This window comes from Nothobranchius furzeri, chromosome 6, assembly GCF_043380555.1.
Source record: "Nothobranchius furzeri strain GRZ-AD chromosome 6, NfurGRZ-RIMD1, whole genome shotgun sequence".
Taxonomy (NCBI): domain Eukaryota; kingdom Metazoa; phylum Chordata; class Actinopteri; order Cyprinodontiformes; family Nothobranchiidae; genus Nothobranchius; species Nothobranchius furzeri.
The window spans coordinates 44,558,965-44,573,019 of record NC_091746.1 but is presented as its reverse complement, the minus strand read 5'-3'; the positions used below and the strand labels follow the sequence as shown (position 1 = coordinate 44,573,019).

The 14,055-nt window shown below is 40.4% G+C and overlaps 1 protein-coding gene and 1 long non-coding RNA gene across 5 annotated transcripts in view; one reads left to right on the top strand and one right to left on the bottom strand.

Moving 5' to 3' along the window:
- Positions 1-14,055, bottom strand: part of cntfr (ciliary neurotrophic factor receptor) — a 335,019-nt gene that overhangs the window by 77,402 nt on the left and 243,562 nt on the right. The window lies entirely within an intron of this gene.
- LOC139070305 (uncharacterized) lies at positions 5,871-8,766 on the top strand. The gene is made up of 4 exons (XR_011520845.1): positions 5,871-6,420; positions 6,961-7,054; positions 7,145-7,232; positions 7,689-8,766. It is a non-coding gene; the product is annotated as an uncharacterized lncRNA (long non-coding RNA).

Here is a 14,055-nt window from a genome sequence, read left to right as displayed (position 1 = left end):
CGACCCCATAGACTATAATGGATTCTATCTGAAGCAGCTACGTTCCACTGCCGTCCCGCGTTCTGTTCTGATGTCTCCAGTGTGCAGTTGGATTAAGAGTTACTGCAGCCAACAACTGGAAGGTGATTCAGTTATTTTCTGCTTCAAATTCTTTTTACGACCCCTGGGTTTTACCAAGGTTGTTCGTATTATTATTAACTGTTTATTTAGTGTTTGCCCCCTGTTTTGTTGTGTTCTGCCCATTGTTTTTTATTTGTATTCATTTTTTTGAGTGACAACACCAGACCCGGATGCAAGATGGCTGCCTCCGTACTGTTGTCCAGTATCCATGGACACCACAATGAGTCCCGGCAGCCTCATCACCAGTGGATCCTTCCACGGTTCTCCAGATGGAAGCAGTTGGGCTAATCCTTTACCCTGGATCTTGAAGGATAAAAGGCTGGATGAACTTTCACTCTAGGAGCTACTTGTAAACGACTCCATTCAGGCTGGTTTCAGAGACTCTTGAAGAACATCTTGAAATATAATAACTTGGATTTTAATAGTCTCTCATTAAGTTCAGAAATTACTTACAGTAAAAGGGCTTATTTTATCCCTGGTCGCTACTGTTTGAGTGTGAGAGTCTTTGTGGTTGAGTTACTGTGTTATTTAGAGGGTATAAACCGCTTTATGTATTTTGGTAATAACCCTGAATCTTTTAGTTAAACCTTCCAACACCCCCTTCTTTTGTAACATCGTGTTGGACATTTAGGTCTGCTTCTCTTAGTTGTAGCTTAATTATTTTCTTTTTTCGCTGCCAGTTTAAAGAACTGAGCCTTGGCCTTATTCTTTTCTTTATTATACTCTCTAGAATTAGACTTTGCTGGGCTGTGTTTGATTGCTGTTAGGGTTTACATCCCATAATTTTCTGTTAAACTATTTACTTTTTTTTTTTTAAGAATCATGGCGTTAAAAAAACATACCTTTGCAGTGACTTATGGGGCACAGTTTTGTCTAAATTTTGCATAATAACCATCTTTCATTACTACTGAATCACTTTAGCAGCATTTAGAGTTTGTGACTGAACCCCCAACCCCAAGATGCATTTGCTCAAACGGCCTTCAGCTACACATCCTCTTGAAAAAGGTTTTTCTAATTGTCTGCTGTGGGGTCATTTGACTGTCGTGCACAATCAGCTGTGTTTAAACGGTCATCGCAGAAACTAATTAGCCTGTCAATAATGGATAATAATGGATCCTGGGGATGGTATCCAATCACACTCGATTAATCACAGGGAGTAATTAGGGCCATCTCAATCAATTGGCTCTTCATCTGAGGGCTTCGGTCAAAGTCACGCAAAAACAAAATGCCACACAAACACATCACAGCAAACAATTAGTGTCACACACACACACACACACACACACACACACACACACACACACACACACACACACACACACAAACACACACACACACACACACACACACACACACACACAATTCCGGCAGGTTTGGTAGAATTAGCTATAATCAATCAAAGCAGCTTATTAAGGGGTTGGCTCAATCACATCTAAAGAAAGAACAAGCATAAAATGAGTGGTTTAAAGGATGATAAAATGCATTATGGTCGGGAAATCCACGAGACAGAAGATGTGGGCTCATGCTTACTTTAATTTATTTGATCTCGGAGGTGTTTACTTTTTTAAATAAGGTCCATTTCCACCAACAAAAGGGCTGCCAAAAGACGTCTGAGTCATTCAAAAGTCCAGCTCTCATTTATTTGATCTGAAGGATTTTTTGAGGGTTTAAATACACAAGGAAATGGATGTGGAAGTTTGAATATGACAGAAATAAAAAAAGGCTATGGCGATTGAATGCTTAAATCAACCATTATAGAGCAACAGTGGTGGTTGAAACTCACAGTTTTGTAAATAAAAAGAAAGGGAATCAAGTTGTAGATGATAAGAAAAGGGATTGAGAATGAGATTGGACAAAAGTGGTGCAATGACAGTTGTTAAAGAGAAAGAAAAGAACAAGCATGATAGAAGGATCAAATTAAAGAGTTTGTTTGATCGGATTAAAGGAAAGTTGGAAAGAAGCTTAACCAATATAGCTTCAGATTTGACTAAAGCGCCATTAAAGGGCTCAGAAAACACACAAAAAGCTGTCACACAGTTGCTCCTGTAATAAAAGAGCATTAAATGTTGAGGAGGAAACAACAAGGGATAACCCACCTGTAGGAAAGAGGAACAAACATTCAGAGAACAAAGACAGCATGAATATTTAAGAGCATGAAACCATGATTCAAATTAAAAATACATTGTGCAGGTGTCCCTTGTTTTTAGAGAACCCCTCTGACATTCCTAAATCAATGGCACACAGGACCCAGCTAATGAATAAATGTTATTTGAATTTGTCTGCTTTCATCATCTGGTTTGAATTGTGAAGATGGTTTATGTGAGGCTCATGAAACATACACCTGCACATATTATGCACACATGTGCATGCACAAGTGGTTCGGTGGGTTACTTTTAAGTGGTAATAGGTTACAGGCTCTGGCTCATAAATGATAACAAGGCTATTAAAGGCATGCAAATGAACTCACGTTTCCAGCTGGGTAGCTATCGCTCACTGATGATCAGTAAATATCAGCCCACACTCATCAGAGTATTTGTATGTTAGCAAGAGACGTGAACGTTCTATTAAATATGTGAATCTTCAGTTGGAATCACACCGAATTGGTGCATAAGCTTCTTTGGTAAATTTTATACACAGGTCGGGGATATGATGATAAAGCAAACAATGATTATTTCTTGTTTAGGTACAAACTGTCTTCTCAAGTAAAAATGACATCATATGGTAACATTTCTGCAGTTCCTGTTTCAAAACAAACAAAAAAAATCAGCTTTACAAGGACAAAAATTGACCGAAGCCAATGTATAAAAGACGGTAAGTATTGGCCCGACAAATTGGCCTACCGATACATCGGTCTACCCCTACTCCTGTTAATGGCACAGGATCTTTACAGGAGGCTGCTGCTCTTTGTGTCAAATTACAAATCCTAGAGCAATGTTTGTGTTGAAGATTGGTTAACCTTGCATGTTCACATAGGTTTGGCTCTGGAACCAGATTTTAAACAGTGACTACATCCCTCTTTGGCCTTTTTAGGAGAAAAACTGAATCCCCCCCCCAGCCGGCTGAGATATAAATCTGTTTTTGTCTGAGACAACCTTGACAACGTGATGTGTATGATCGGGGAACCGAGGAGGTTCTGGGGGGTTCTGGTAGAACACAAAGGGTCCCAAATCACAGCATAGCTCCAGAAGGATCTCCTTCAGGGAGATCAGTGCGCTCACGGAGGACGCGTTCCCTCTAGAGTGCATGCTCTGGCAAATCCTCCAATACAGAACAGCCATGATATAATGTCAGATTCACATTGGTCCCATGTGTATTTTATTGATTTTAGCATCAATATCGGAAAAAGCTGTTTTTCCACCCCAAAAATTATTTACTAGGTAAAATACTTTATGGATGAAAACCATGGATGGATGACTGAGACCTTCAGTACTGCAGTTCCCCCATTCTACCGTTAGATGCTGTTTGTACGCATGGTCAGAGCTGTTCTTATATTTAGGAACATTTCTACACACAAGTACAAATTAGTAAATACCACACAATGCGTAAAATTGGCCCTACGCACGAAAGACGCACAGATCTGTTCATCAATACGGTTGATAAATGAGGGCCCAGATTTGGGGTCTTGAGATGGTTTCCAATAATTAAATAAAACTTTATTAAATACTTAATTACATAAATAATTGGCAAGCATTAATATAACTTGTATAGTGCAAGTTCTAAGCTTTAAACATTTTTTGCACAATAAAGTGCAGAACAAGAGTTGAATAATTTTACCTACATAGATGAGAACAAAGACTGGATTCGTGCATGTTTCCTGTGAACACTTTAGTGTTTTAGGCCAGTGGAGCATTGGTCAGTAAGTGCGGAGAGGTAAAATGTTACAGGAGGAGGAACTGATTAAAAGAACGCAGCAAAAGTAGAAAAAACAAATAGGCAGAACATGACATAATACGGACTACATAATACTGGAGCCAAAGGATAATACAGACGCTCACTTGTATATGGATTAGATTGTGTGATCAAAGTCAGGATGTAATTAACCTCGCAGCAACAAATAATTTTTTAAAAAACAATAAAAACAACAGCCAAAAGCTTCTTATCATTCTTCCTCTCCTTCTGCTGCTGTGTCACTAATCCAAACCTGTCACACAAAAATTCTCCGTCTCGCCAGAAAGGACTTTTGTCACAGGAGGGCGCAAACACACACACACACACACACACACACACACACACACACACACACACACACACACACACACACACACACACACACACACACACACACACACACACACACACACACACACTTTTAGTGATGTGATGCGACAGTAGCCTGGTTGCTAGGCTGCAGACTCTGTAGTAATTGCTATTTAGTTGTGTTGGTCGCCTCCCCGTTGCTTTGTGTTTCTAGTGTACGTGTTCTTATGAATCTGTGTGTGTGTGTGTGTGTGTGTGTGTGTGTGTGTGTGTGTGTGTGTGTGTGTGTGTGTGTGTGTGTGTGTGTGTGCATTCATTTATCTGTGTGTTTGAAGAGAACTCTTTTGCTATGCATTCTCTTTTCTTCGTCTTGGTTCCACCAGTGCTTGCAATTAAAAACAAGGTTCATGACCCAAACCAAAAAAATGCAAACTTGGCAACCCTGCTGGGTCCAACTCCCACTTACATCTCCCTTGATTTGATTTCAGCTTTCATGGAATCAGTGTAGCAGGCTGAAAACTTTTGTCTAACACAGTTAAGTGTTGGGAAAAACACACAAACCATGGGTGTTCCAGCAGCTAACTCATCCATCTATCCACCTATAAACCCAACATGACGCTTTGCTCTTATTAGAGAGCACACTGAGATGAGCCGGACCCTCTCGGGAGTCAGTTATGCTTTAGAATGGAGTAAATCATTTAGGCATATGGCTCCCATCTCTGCAGGACTCACCCTGCCAACGCTGGGCACTCCACCTTTCAGATTAGCTTAGTCGTGTGTCTTGGGAGGAAGAGGGATGTAAATAAAACTGTAGGACAAAGTCATGGAGACGCTGTGGTGCCTTTTTGTCCAGACCAGCTGTCGTGGTTAACAGTACTGAAATCGTTTTTTATCTGGCCGTCCCATCGGAACTGATACGTGAAAGCATTTGACTTTGGAAACAACAAAATATAAGGAAAAAGTCAAAATACACAAATGATTTTAAAGATAACAGTGAAATGTCCAGAAAATGGGAAAAAATTACTATTTCTAAAAGTTAATGAATACTAAATACAGAGAATCAAGTGACACAGACCTTTTAAAAACAAAAGTGCAATAAAAAAGTAAACATAAAAGGTAAAAATAGAACTGGTTGGCAATTTCAAGATTAGCCAGAGGAAGAAAGTCCCATTATGTTTCTGACAAGAAGTTGTTTTCAGTTGTAATTGTAACCAAGGGTTGTTGGTGGGTGTTTCACAAATAAACAGCCAGTCACTTCTTGTCTTGTGCATTTTGATGCAATGTCCTTTAAAAGGTTTTGTTGTCAGCCACCACGTTGCTAAGTTCTTGTGTGTTCTTAGATTGCTATTTATTACTTGTTTTTCTATCAGAAGCTAATGAAGGACATAGGTGTAGGAGACTATTTTCATGTTCAGCCTGCATGTTAAACTCAGAGTAACCCATTATAATCAGAAATAATAATTAAAAATGGTTTATCTGTAAACAACACCTTTATATAATATTTTTCAAGACATTTTGATTTTAAAGGAGACATAACATGAAAAACCCACTTTTTTTTATCCATTAACACAGTGTGTTTCACATTTTAAGTGTCTAAGTGAGCAAAAAGGCTTATATTATTCACTGGAGTTGCTATTTAGATATTTAATAATTAAGTTTTGGGCATATTTGTCCACCCGTTCAGTTTTTCACATTATCTATTACATCTATTTCGTCAGGATAACTACCAAATATGGTAATGGCCCTCGGCTAAACACAGAGCCAATCCGCCATTTTTTCTTCTCGCTAAGATTTTTTGTAGTCCTATTGGAAAAATGCAGAATGTCTGGTTATTTTAGCCACACACAGCTCAAAACTGTTCCTCGTTTAAAGGAAGGGTGGTGTGGCAGTATTTAAACCCAGGAGCTGATGACACTACTGCTAAAAAAACACAGAAGAAAAAGTAATGTGTTTGTGTGTGTGTGTGTGTGTGTGTGTGCGCGCGCGTGCGCGTGGTTCGTTCGTTCTGTCTCCAGGCTAGTGGCTAAGTACTGAGGGCTTCATCTATCTAAAAGGAGTCATTTCCATCTGAATGTGGCAGCACCGGGACACAGCAGCAGAGCGGTAAGCTCCATATCACTCTAAAATGTCGACAAACTTTACTTTAGATTTACGGGCATTAGCAGCACTAAAGCATTAGCATCCGGCTTGCTATCGCTAGCACAGTATGCTAGTAAAGTTAGCACCCAGATTAATGTGGATTTGGCTGATTTTCGTGGAATAAAACGTGATTTCTGATCAACGCCTTCTTTTACACCAGATGATAACCTCCCACTGATTGTAACAGCAGAGAGCCTGTGTGTTATTCTACGTGAGTGTGATGTAATCTTAGCATCCAGTAAATAAAGTCCCATATCAGCTAAAATGCAGCGTGACAAAGTCGTTAAAGTGCGTCAACACAGTGGATTTAATACAAGTTTTAAAGAACAATCTCTGAGTGGAGTGAGGTTAGTTTTTTGTCTCACTGCAGATATAAAAACTAACTCTGCATCAGTCAGACGCAGCAAAGCTCACCGTCTGTATGAGCGTGAGCGTCGGAAAGCTGATAAAATCGGCTGTAAAATAATTAAAACAAAAGTAAAAATGCTCCTTTGCTTTTTACAGTCCACATCCAGAAGGCTGGAGCCGTGTTTCACTGACAGGCTGTCAGACTAACGCCCTGATGAGCTCAGCTGGGACAAACTGGTCTGATGTTTAGGTAAGTGAAGATCTGCTTCTCCAAGGCCTTGAGATGCTAGTAAAAAATAATTTAGCCAGCTTGCTTATGTTACTTTTCTTCTCCTCTAAGGAACACAGAACGTTCAGATGTTGGCGTTTCACGTCACCTACTGAGGAAGGAGACCCACCAGTAAAGAGACGGTCTGGACCAGACCAAAGTGAGTGATGACACACCTCAGCCACCCTCATCATTAAGAACACCTCACCCCCTGAATCACTCCGTCTGATGACAGCAGAGTGATTTATTTGATGTTTTACTTGTTTAGTCTGTTTAGAAATGATTGAATTACATTATTTTCTGTAATCGACCATCTGATCTGGATGTGTGCAGAATAACTTTCCCCAAATTCAGCAGCAGCTGGCCTACAAAAACAGCTGCAGCATGTAGTAAGTCTGTCTGCACTGCTCTCTAATGAGCTTCCTTTCATAAGGAATCATTTGTATAATTTTAGTGTCACTATTTTATTACATTTGTAAGAATATGAAGTCACTGCAGCAAAGTGAACTTGTGAACAAACACAAACGTGACTATAAACATGAAAGCTAAAGAAACAACTTTCCTAAAGCTGCTTGTAAACAAAATATGTCATTAAAGTTATTGTCTATCATTGCAGAATATGGCGATGACATCATGGAACTGGTCTTTGGAAAAGTTTTCCCTGAACCAACTCCGTTTCTAGATGAGGTAGAGAAGATCTGCATCTCACCAACTCTCTGGTCTCAGAGACAACGGAGGTCTCCCACTGTTATCCAGGACCAGTTTGAAGCCCACATACTGCCCCTCCCTCATCATCAGGAAACATCAATCCGTATCCTGAGGACAACAGAAGACGGCAGGAGGACAGGAACTCTGAGACCTAGACACCACCAGCACCGAGACACAAAGCACCTGTGTGCACAACGCCTGTTTAACTACTAAAGCCTGTTTATTATATTGTTCTACTTATCTGCTGTGAGGTTAATACTTAGAAAATGTGTATATTAATGTAAACAATTTAAAAAATCACTGATTGTATGTTTTCTTTTAGATGTAATGGTCCAAACTCAGCCTTGTAGACATTTATTGCATCCTGTAGGTAAATACACAGAACAGGCTCAGGTCCAGGATGACCCAGCATGCTCTTCTTCCATTCTGGCTGTTAGGGATTGTATCAATAACTCAATGCCTACTGATGTTTTCACCTAACGGTATTTATTTAGAATGCAGGTAAGATTTAACTATATTTGTTAGCAAAGCAGACTGATCTTGGGAATTTCACTGCAGCACTGATGTCCACCTCTCTGTACACATTAGAGAGAATTACCACTTTACAGCAAAACACACATTTAATAAAGATATAGGCTACACATTGCAGACAATAAAAAAGTTGTAAGCATTAGAATTATAATGATCACATTAAAGAACATTTGGAGGAATGTTCTTTATTTGTCACTAGAATCTCAAATCTTTAAATTAAAATGTAACTGCTTTTTTTCCATTTTCAGCCATTAAGACACCCAATATTAAATAAGACTACTTATAAAATTATTTATAATTATATGTATATATATATATATATATATAGATAGAGATCTTAATAAAATATATTCTTTTAATGGTGTTTTAATGAGCTGTATCATTTTTTAAAACATTTTTTATAGAAATAAATAAGCAAGCAGCATTCCTTGTGTGTGTGTGTGTGCGCGCGCGCGTGCCTGCTGCTTGTCCTTCCGTCGGCCGTGACGGGTGTGTGTGTGTGTGTGTGCGCGCGCGCACGTGCCTGCTCACTTGTCCCTCCGTCGGCCGTGACGGGTGTGTGTGAGTGACTACAGACAAATGCATGAGAGAGTTAGCAGCCTTGAAACAGCTTGATGAACTACCCTCCCCACATGTTTTAAAAATGCTAATATGCTATGCTAAATCTGCTATGCTAAATAATGATTTCTCTATAGAACTACAAAGTCCGACTGGGGGAGGAGAGTACAGGTCTGCACTATGGAGGGGGGGCGGAGTTTACAGCTCCTCCTCCAGTTTAAAGAGACAGTACCCCAAAACGACTCGTTCTCAAGACTCTCCTCAGAACAGGGGTAGATGAGGGTCTGTAGAGCAACAATAATGAGGAAATCAGACCAAAGAACTGCAGTTCCACTGTTTTTAGACCCCAACTGAAGGATTTAGATGTAAAAAGGAATAACTTAAAAGCATGTTATGTCTCCTTTAATTTTAACTTCAAAAGTTCATAGAGTGGTCCTGATTCACCATCATAATCATCCAAACACAAGCCACTACTGGACAGAACAAATGTCTGTGTGTGTTTACATGTTTTAGAATGTGTGTGTTTCTAATACTCAAGCTCCAAATGCCTTGAGAAATGAAACAAAAGCATTTGGGCACCAAACACATTTTTTCCCATTTTTCCCGGTCTGCCATTCGTCTAACAGATGCTGTTCTCTGACAGGAGTGAACGGGGTGGGTGAGAGTGTGTGGGGGTAGACACACACACACACACACACACACACACACACACACACACACACACACACACACACACACACACACACACACACACACACACACAATGATGCCCTAGCATTCCAAGAATGTCTCTAAGCCAATTGGAAACAGGCGTGTGAGAGATGAATGAATGAAAGGAGGGTTAATACTTCATGAGAGCATCATGAGTTGATAAGAGAAAGGTAAGACGAGGCGGGCAGAACAAATGACTCACATGAGCATGCTACAGGATGTTATCAATCTATTTTGTCCTATTTTTAATATTCACCTGCTGTAGGGCCTTGTCTCTGATCACTAATCAGCTCAACATTGACAAAAATCCAACCAGAAATCCAGAATGATCTTTTACAAAACCCAAACTTGGAGATGGTTCGGACTGACCTCTACAGCTCTGAAGGACGTCAACGATAATGCTCCAGCACTGAGATTACCCCGCGGCTCCACTATCAGTTTCTCTCATGCAGACAAAATCACTTAACCGGCTGACACCGTAAATCCAGTTTAAACCTCAAAATGTTGCATTTTTCCAGATATTCTCAAGCATACATGCATAAAATCTCACCTTAAATACCCTTGACTTCCAACTTCCTTCCCTTATAAAGGGGGGAAAAAAACTTGCAGTAATAGAAGTTCTTTGATTTTAAAGACTTTGATGTGTTCTTTTAATCCTGCATGTGGAGTTTTGATGTCAAAATTATTTTAAAAATCACAGAAAGATGAAAGAAAAACCGAGATTTTCTATTTTGAATCTTACGAGAAAGTCTGCAGCCCTCCACCCGTAGAGTACTTTTGGTGTAAACTTAAGATTTTCATCATTTGTAGCTGTAGTTGTGCAACACATTCTCACACCCAAAGCGGCTAAAACTGACGCAGGGTGACCAAGCCTTTCTTTCCAACGTGTTGGGAGCCCAAACGGGTCGGCAGACGCTGTGCCAGAGTGTTTCAGAAGCCCGGGGGAAAACGCACATTTCAAAGACATTTGACCCCTAACTTCTTGCTATTCAACCTTCCCCTCACCCCCATCCTAACCTTAACCCAGTTTCTCGTTCTAAACTTCTCGTTAACTGTGTTTGAGAGGGACGTTACAACTAGAAACAACGTTTTGCATGCGCAAGAGGGTTAAGGTTAGGATGCAAAATTTCAAGAGAGTAAAGGTCACAAATCGGTGAAATCTCGGTTTTACGTCGGGCGTTGGAAAGCGACGCTCTGGCACATGGCGTCGGAAACTAACGTTGGTCCCCCCGCGTCAGTTTTAGCCGCTTCGAGTGTGAGAATGTGTTGAATTGTGATACTTTAGAGTGAGAAAGTCACCGGCATCTCATTGCTGGTGGTTTGTGCAATAAGAGGCAATAAATAACATCCTGAAGCCAAAAGGAATATGAGCATTGTGCGTACATTTCAGTTAGATAACAGCAAAGAAACTTAAAATGTTTACTCAAATTTCCACCCGACTCTGTCCCTCATGTGTGCTTAAATTGCCTCAGACCTCTGCTGCAACTTAACGGCATCGGGTCCAGGAGCTTTAAAGAGGCCTGGAATTCCTTTCATGCTGCTTCATTCTTACCATATTTCATTATTATTTATCTTGACAGAGCAGCAGAAAACTGTCAGGAAAGTTGAGAAATGGCTCTGTGGCACTCCTGAGTGACTTATTCATTTAAAAGCAATCTTCTTTGTGAATTTGAAGTTTAAGCATTTCAAGCTCACAAGGCTTGAACCCTCGAAGCGCTTTTCTTTGAGGTTTTTTTTTCCTTTTCGGCCACATAACTGCCCGTGTCAAGGTCCAGTGCTGCCAGTACAAAAAATCATTTGTAGGATAAGTTTAGGACTAATTTTTTCTTCATTCCTAAAGCTGAAAATCTCATTTTTCAAGTCGCTTAAAGGCTGTAACTTTTCTGCAAGCTTGGTACCAACTTCAACCAGACATTTATGCCTTTTTCAGTTAAATGAAGTGAAAGGGGAAAAAAACACATAAAAAATAATGGCAGACGAGCCACTTTGAGAAGATTGCAGGCAAAAAGAAGTTTAACAAAATGACATAAAGCTAAAAAGCACCGTTCAGTGGCTGAAAATGTCATTGGGGTTCTTCAGTGGCATTTTTCTGCACATAAACTGAAATTTGATCACATTACAGCCATTGAGTTGGGACGTCTCTCATCTCAGGGAGAGTTATAGCTCCGTGTCGCCATAGCGATGATCTCCTCGAGCCCTGTCAGTGCTCCCAGAGTTGCCTCGTAGCTGCCAGTGTCCAAGATGCCATGATGAGTGACAGGCTGGGATTGACCAGTCAGAGGTGTCAATCTGCCAAACGCACAAACAGCTAACTCGCCATCACTCACTGGAAATAAGAGACAAGAGCGGCAGGTACCATACAAACTCCTGACATCCGAATCATAGCAGCAGAGTCCTTTAAATTCAGCTGTCACATTCCAAACCAGACAGATGGGTAGATACAAAGGCAGTCGGTGGAAAAATCAAAATGTCTTTTTTCCTGAAGCTCAGAGGTAAAAATCAAATACAAACAGCTCTTCATGCATTCACACAGGTCCTAATCCAAGACTTGTCAAATAATTAGAAACACAAACAAAGTGGAGAGAATGGAAAACAGCCAACTGGTTACAGAGAAAAAGCATAAACAAAAGCAAAAAACAAGAAAAACAGATCAGTAGCAGTTTATTGTCTCTCCACCATAACGGCCATGACAGCACACGGAGATGATTCTAGGTAATGCCGTTACGCCATCCTAAAGAAATGTTTGCACAAAGAGTTTAAGCGGCATGACATCCAGTCAGGTCCTCGTCACAGTGGCTGTGCACAAGTCGATTTAACTCAGACTTCCTGTCAGCCAAGCTGGAAGATCTCAGCTCTTGGCAACAGCAGCAACAGCACAAGTAACTGCAAAACATTCCCGAAGAAAGAAGCAGGGCCTATGCTGTCTTCATCCTGCACGTCTCAGTGGGGTTGACAATAGCGTACCTCTGGTGAAGTAAACACTGCACGCAAAAACCCCCAAGGTTTATGAAACCTGATGCAAAAATTCACAAAGAAGTGTCTGGGTAATAATTTGATCATTTAATCCCATTATGGCGGAGACGATTTAGTGTTTGATAAAAGCGAGGGTTAGCAAGCGCTGCGCGACCTGCCCAGGCTGAGAAGGAAGACAAGCAGACAAAAACTGAAATGCTGCCAATAATAATATAGAAACCTGAGTCAGGAGATGTTTTCCTTATTCAGTGTGGACAAATCACAGTGAGTAGTTGTCAACTTTAAAGAACAGGCAGTAACTTAAGCCAAACTATTTTATTTGATCTGGCACAGCTAACACGTTTCACTCTCTTTCCCTCCAACGGTTTTGGATTTCCCTAAATCTAAAGCATTTCATCAGAAAGCTACCAGCAGGGACCTGGTAGCATCTATTCTACTCTAAAGTATAATTTCATGTAGATTCCAATAATGAATCCACTTCTTTTATTCTATTGAGAAGTTTTCCATCAACGGGGACACAAAAAGGCGAGGAGGAACACCAAAACGAGGCAATAAAGCACGTAGGAGTTGGTGTACACGGTTGAGTGGGAGAACAAACAGTGATCTCAATCCCTCAGCAGCATTTTGGCACCGGCACCGTCACAACACGGTGCTCTTATCGCAACTAGCCCCATTCCTTTCAGAGCTGTTTGGATTCAACAGCCAAAGAAATTTATACAAACAGGCCGGTGCCTCGAGTGGTGACCGTGAATCTGATGGATTGGTAAAAGTGAGGAGAGCAGTTCCAAAAAGTGTCTTTTCTCCTTCCTGATTTACGTCTTGTTTTAACTACAACATGTCAGGGCCACCGAGAGGAGAAAAGGAGGGAAAGACGGTTGGTTTCCCCTTTTTTCTCTTATTTGCTTCTGGGAATAAATTTAAAACTTTGGAAATAATGTAGGCAACTTTCTCAGGATTTCTTTAATCCGTGAAACATGATTTTGACTTTTTCCTGAAGATAATATGGAGACATGTTTGATTCTAGAAAAAAAAAGGCTACATTCCTCAAGAATACAATTTCAACTTTACAGCTGAAATGCGACATTCTTAGTGTTTCCAACACATTTTGACTTTTTACTCCACAAATCGATGTTTTTCTCAAAGTAGCATTTCAACATTTAAGTGTTTGGACTTTTTACCTGATGTTTCATACTAGAAATTAGCCCGGCGATCCATCCATCCATCCATGTGTGAGACGGAGACGGCTCATGATGGAGCTCAATCATGGGACCAGATCTATGGTTGTCTTTCACACCGTCTCTGCATGCTATTGGACAGTGCAGACCAATTAGAGCAACGTACAATGGGACATATCAATTTCTAAGGCAATCAGGGGACAGTCCACCAAACACCAATGATGATGATGAAGAAGAAGAAGAAGAAGAAAAAGAAGAAGTTCCTGAGCTAACGTCATTTCTGTAGTTATTCTCCATTACAGCTCTAGTCTAGAACCCATCCAACAA